At 30.3% G+C, this 6610-nt stretch overlaps 3 long non-coding RNA genes across 4 annotated transcripts; 2 read left to right on the forward strand and 1 right to left on the reverse strand.

Moving 5' to 3' along the window:
• Positions 1-485: 485 nt before the first annotated feature.
• LOC107944771 (uncharacterized) lies at positions 486-3030 on the reverse strand. Of its 2 annotated transcripts, none has more exons than XR_005911441.1 (4): positions 2778-3030; positions 2346-2490; positions 1231-1373; positions 486-1011 (listed from the first exon to the last, which is right to left on the reverse strand). It is a non-coding gene; the product is annotated as an uncharacterized lncRNA (long non-coding RNA). The 2 variants fall into 2 exon arrangements; XR_005911440.1 differs by having other exon boundaries at positions 2346-2500; positions 2778-2929.
• On the forward strand, positions 740-1455 carry LOC121215536 (uncharacterized). The gene is made up of 2 exons (XR_005911443.1): positions 740-793; positions 1191-1455. It is a non-coding gene; the product is annotated as an uncharacterized lncRNA (long non-coding RNA).
• A 58-nt stretch (positions 3031-3088) lies between the features above and the next one.
• LOC107944772 (uncharacterized) lies at positions 3089-5322 on the forward strand. The gene is made up of 3 exons (XR_005911442.1): positions 3089-3264; positions 3369-3462; positions 5003-5322. It is a non-coding gene; the product is annotated as an uncharacterized lncRNA (long non-coding RNA).
• The last annotated feature ends 1288 nt before the right edge of the window (positions 5323-6610 follow it).

The following is a 6610-nucleotide window of genomic DNA, read 5'->3' on the forward strand; positions in this document are numbered from 1 at the left end:
CTAAAATAATTATTATTAAATATAATTTAATATAAATATATAATTTAATAAAATTCTTAGTATTAAATATTCTTATACGAATTTACTAAAATCATAATATATAATACTATAAAATATAATCTAAAATAATTGATTTTGTGGATTTGATTAATTGATGACTTAATAATTATTATTAAAAAACCCATTTGAATAATATAGTGTGTTAAATATCTTTCTTTTTTTTAAAAAGAAAACATGATTTGTTTGTAGCATTTTACTTTTTTTTTGTTTCGTTTGTTGAGATAATTTTTGTAGTGTTAATTATAATTGAACATAATTAAAAAATTAAAAAAGAATTAAAAAATAAACTCCATCAAACCTGTGAGCCATTCAAACTCCATCAAATTCTATTAGTACAAGACTCTTGTAATTCTACAATAACAAACACAATGATACTATTTATTTTGTTACAAGAAAATTGATCAGAAAAGATCTCTGCTTGGAAATGAAAATAATTTAGATGTAGATATTCAAACTCCAAATCTACTTGATAACACATAGTACATACTGAAAAAAAAATCAAGGACTAACTGATATTTAGGAAGAAGCTCTAGGTAAAGCACATTCTACATTTTTGGATATGTTCCCACAGCAATATCGGTATATTGATCTTTAGAAAGAAGCTCTAGGTAAAGCAAACAGTTCTAGTGCATTCAAGATGAACATGAAGGCAACATATTTGTAGAATGCAAGTCTTGCTGCAGAAGGACAAAGAAGCAACAGTAAGTCTATGATTAATCAACTTGCAAAAAATGTAAGTAACTTAGATGAACATACCAGGTTACCTTTCTCTCCACTTGGAATTATGCATTTAGTGGATTACATTTGTGCTTGTATGGTTCTTGAACACAACATGATTCCAACAAATTTTAGGCGCTACTTACCGCAAGAATCACAAGTTACAAATGCATAAAACTGTAGATCCTTCGTGCATCCTTTAGCAGCTTCAGAAAAAGAGAGCAAGATCTCTGTCTACAAGTTTTCCAAACAGAACATATTTTAACTTGAAATGTAAGGCATGAACGATTATTTTTATATTTATTTAACACCATTAGCATGAAATCACATATTTTTCACAGCAGGAGATGCATGCTTCAATATAAATTTATAATCTGCATCAATGGCAAACTACTTACTGATTTAAAATGCAGAGTCCAATACTATATACCAGCGGAAAGAAGAAAATAATACCTGATGGCCATGGCATGGCACAATCCCAACTTGAATTGTCTGATAGTTAATGTTTTGGTCTCGGGATATCTTGTATCTTCATCATATTCACCTCTGGTAATATGCAAGTCAGGACAAAGTGTCTTCAAGTAATCTTGAACTTCCTGAAATTTTAGTCCGAATTAGCTGGGCCAGTGGTAATTTTAATAAGAAAAACAAAAACCGTAAAAGTTCAATTGGTAGAAATACTATGGCATAATTTCCATAAAGCTAAAGCTAACAAATCAGGTTCATTTGATTTGTTGTTGGCTATGCAAATAAGAGAAAAATAGCTTTTCAAAAGTGCTTTTAGAGCCATAAGCAATACTAAACAGATAGTAAACTCTTAAATTTTAGACCAAGCTTTTCAAAAGCATTTTTCATAAGCATTTTTTGCAGCACTTTTCAAAAGCAATGAGAAACTAGCCCTTAGTGACTAACTTCCTACATGTTTCTAAGTTCAACCAAATATGTACTTCAATCCTACTTAATGCTATGCTACACGGACTCTTCTCGTTTTCTCAAAAGTGGCACATATGCCCTACACATATTCAAAGGATTGAGATAAAATCCTTCAAACATACGGAAAAGCTTCGGAAATTTTGAACATACTCATGTCAGAGTTGGGCACAAACTAGTATCTGACACGTGATTATACGCATTTCAGATCAAACATGACAGGAATCATTCTTTGCATGTATAAATGCAAGGTAGCAGCAATGGCTATTCGGATCAAAATTACAATTATCAAATAAAACAATTGCTGGCGATCATTTAAAATACTGATAATTCAGGTATGGTAGCTTCTGCTGCTTTTCCCAAATTCAAACTAGCAAATAATATCTCTTCGCATATTACAACTCAAAGAGAAAATAATTGGGCAAAAACATGAAATCCAGATTAAATTAGGCATAAATTTAGCATAACTACTACAAAGGAATGAACAATCCATAGTTCCAAAAAAGGAAGAGAAAATTAATATATTCAATTGCTTGCTGAGAAACATAAAACCCAAAGTGCTAAAGAAGTGGAACCAAATTCAACTATGATTTCAGCTACAAAAAAAAAATCCAGAAAGGAAAAGAAAGATGGGATACCTTGATGCAAAGATTACCAGTGCAAAAGACGTGTTGGATCATTCCAGGAACTAGCATGGACTTGAATTTGGGAGGGAGATCAGCCGCCCGATGGGGTATATGCAAATCCCCCAAAGCCAAAACTAGCACTATCTTCTTCTAATATCTACCAATAACTACAGTAATTTGATTCAGAAATTTTGAAAGAAACCCAAACAAGGAAACATGAGCATGAAAAGAAATTGTATAAAAATGATTGATTACCGGTGAAAGATTTGGCTTTCAATTTTGGGAATGAAACCCAAAAATGCACATAAAACACTATAAATCGGGTGAAATATCAAGTAGTTCCAGAAAAGAATAACTTCAAAATCATTTCTTCCTAAGCACCCAAGCACCGAAATATAAAATCAAACAATAAATCGTGAAATGGATGTGAGAAAAAGGGGTGACCTTGGAAGGATCGACTTTGGGGAAGCTTTTGACAACGTCGAGGACTCCGTCGATTACTTTGGGGAAGCTTTTGACAGCGTTGAGGACGAGGGCAGAAAACAGAAGAGAAAAAAGGGAAAGACGCGGAATGGGTAATCGGCGCTGAGGGGCCGTAATGCCTATTACGCGCAATCAATGTAATGGGGGAGTAACCGATTCGGCGGGGAATGGGAAAACAGCGAACCAAACAACCGTTTCCTGGTGGGCCTGCTGCATAGGGGGGGAATACGCATGCAGAGGGGGGGAAAACAGCGAACCAAACACGCTGTTAGGTTTTTAGACCAAAATATCCCGCCTCTATTTTTCTTAAAATTCATCACTCCAGATTTCTTCCTCCCCAAATCAAACATCCACTCGCCTTTCATCTTCATCTCCTACATTTTCTTTTTCTTTTTTTTTCCTGATTCCTTTTAGTTAAAGTTCTTTCATCTTCATCTCCCCAAATATTGTAAGTTCGGTTGAGACTTTTTCTGCCCTTCTTTTCCCCTCTCAGTCACGTTTTCTTATTCTTGTTTACACAAATTGAAATTATGATGTTTCTATTGGATGCAGTTAAATCCAGAAGTACCAGTAAAGTACTGAGATCTCCTCATCAGGAAACTGCCTTTCCAAAGGCTTGTTCGTGAAATTGCCCAAGACTTTGAAGGTAATACCATTAAATTACTGCTTCATCTTCTTTTCTGTTTAATTATTGTAAAGAAATCAAAACTTAAGCTCAAAGTATGGTTACGGTTATGGTTATATAAGATAAGAATGTTTGCATTTCATGAAGACGGACAATAAAAAAAATTGGTAGGGTGAGGAACATCCAAAAACCTTCTTATCTGTAAGCATATAGGCTTTAAATACTAGCCACCAGTAAAGAAGCTAAGTTGGAAAAGGGAAAAAGGAAAAAAATCCATATGTTTTTCAAGGTGGTTCTCTTCTTGTTCTTTGGATTGTTTTCCGAATGGCTTGTGATTTCGATTAGTTGAGTTCTCTTTATTTGCATTTCTTTAAATTTTTAATGATAAAATTGTGGGTTTTAATATTAAGAGGATGTTAACATGGAGTTTATGTTTTGGTTTCTGTATTGGATTAAGTTGATGTTTTTCTTTAGAGAAGATTGATTAGTTAGGTGAGAGTCTATATTCAGGATTTAATCACGAATACTGCCTAGTAGTATGTATGATTTAATCACGAATATTGGATTTTTTTATAATTTATGTATGATTTTGTAGCTACCTAATTATGATCTTGAGAGTTTCCCTTTAGAACTAGCAATATTAGAGATGAAATGATACATCATATTCATACACAGATAAATAACTCAAACATGACAAGAAGATGTGTTATTCAAAATCTGTAAAATATGAATTATTAATTAGAATTATTATACGATGATGACATGACTGTTAGCAGAACATGGCATAGATACACAAATTACTAGGTAACATTTTTTCTCTTCTAGGAAATTGACTCATTATTTGCATGATTTGGCCATTTGAACGAGATGAAATATTTGTTCTAGTGTTGCCTATTTCATATGTTTTGCCAAGATCAATTGCTTGACATAGAATAGTTAAGAAAGCGATAAGATATATGCTTTAAGGATCTTTTAGTCTTGTGTTTCTATGCTATACTTGCTAGATTAATTGCTTGCGTGATGCTTTCTCCATTTTTGCAAGAGCTGGTGGAAATTGTTATGATTGGTGTTTGTTCTGTTAACATATTTAAGCTATCTTTAGTGTCTTCAATGTTGGTAAGACGTTAAAAATACTCAAAAAAGTGTCTGAAGACTACTATGTTATGGCTGTTAACATATGTTATGGATTGTGACATGGCCATCAGGTATTATTTTCTTCTTTCCGCTAGTATATAGTAGTGGACTCTGCATTTTAAATCAGTAAGTAGTTTGCCATTGATGCGGATTATAAATTTATATTGAAGCATGCATCTCCTGCTGTGAAAAATATGTGATTTAATTTCATGCTAATGGTGTTATCCACACCTATGTCACTTGGATTCTGTTGTGAAATATCGGATGCAAGAATGTGTCCAACTTGCATATGCTCTTTTTCCCTTTTTTTTTTCAAGTTTTCCCATGTATTTTTGAATGATCCATGAGGGATATATCTCTGAACCCTCGTAGATCTGCACATTTCAGCCAATACTAATCAGCCTTAATACGACTTTGATGCATCAAGGTCATTCCCTGGGGTGACCTAGACTCCTTAGCCATGCTACAGAGGCAACTGGATGTAGACATACTTGTAACAGGTCACACCCACCAGTTCACCGCTTACAAACATGAAGGTGGAGTTGTTATAAACCTGGGGTCTGCTACTGGTGCATATAGCAGCATCACTTACGATGTCAACCCTAGCTTTGATTACAATGTTCTAACTTTTTGATGTTGTAAAACTGTATAACATATGGATTATGATATAGAATTTCATGTAACCTTTTGTTAATATATGAACATTATGTTTATGCAAAATATAATTCTTAAGTTATTTATTACTTTTAATTTTTTTTATTGTAGAATAATTAAATTATTTGTTTCACTAATGATATTTTAGCACGTCAAATATGTATTGCGGTTTAAAAATAATAAAGTAGATTATATATTATTTTTATAGTATTATATATTATGATTTTAGGAAATTCATATAATAATATTTAATATTAAGAATTTTATTAAATTATATATTTTTATTAAATTATATTTAATAATTATTATTTTAAATTATATTTTATAGTATTATATATTATGATTTTAGTAAATTCATATAGTAATATTTAATATTAAGAATTTTATTAAATTATATATTTTTATTAAATTATATTTAATAATAATTATTTTAAATTATATTTTATATTATTATATATTATGATTTTAGTAAATTCATATAAGAATATTTAATATTAAGAATTTTATAAATTATATATTTTTATTAAATTATATTTAATAATAATTATTTTAAATTAAATTTTATAGTATTATATATTATGATTTTAGTAAATTCATATAAGAATATTTAATATTAAGAATTTTATTAAATTATATATTTTATTAAATTATATTTAATAATAATTATGTTAAAATATGATTAAATTAGTTATTATTTATATTAATAATCTTATTAAAATATAATAACAATAACAATAATCATTTATCTAAACAAATTCCTGCTAAGGGTATTTTAGTCATTTTAGTTTTTTTCCTTATGCTATTACACCTCCATTCCATTCAACCAAACACAAGAATACTATTACGCCTCTATTCCATTACATTCAACCAAACAATTGATTTGCTATTACGCCTCTATTCCATTACGCTTCTATTCCATTACGCCTCTATTCCAATACATCGAACCAAACGTGCTGTTAATGTTTCAAAACGATGGAAATTGGGTATTCCCGTATGTATGCCTAGGTTTGTAAGTTCCGCCTTAAACCCTTTATAAGGCAAATGGCATACCCTAACATTTGGAATGAAGTAGTCTTTCTTTACCTAAATTTTAATTGAGGAAAAAATCTAAATTTATTATCATATGTTAAAAATATTTATATGAATCTACTAAAGTTTATATTTAATTAATGTATATTATTTTTAGGGTAAAGTATAAAAATGATCACTAAATTATTGTTCACATTCTATTTTTTCGAAATCAATTTTGTTTTTGTTATCAAATGTTAACAACCGTTCAGAATTTGATGGAAGTACCAATGTGGTGCTTTTTTATTAGTCTAATAACAAATTTAGCCCTATAATGTTTGTACATCTATTAAATTGATCCTGATTATAAAAA

The sequence above is a fragment of the Gossypium hirsutum genome, chromosome D03 (genome assembly GCF_007990345.1).
Source record: "Gossypium hirsutum isolate 1008001.06 chromosome D03, Gossypium_hirsutum_v2.1, whole genome shotgun sequence".
NCBI lineage: Eukaryota > Viridiplantae > Streptophyta > Magnoliopsida > Malvales > Malvaceae > Gossypium > Gossypium hirsutum.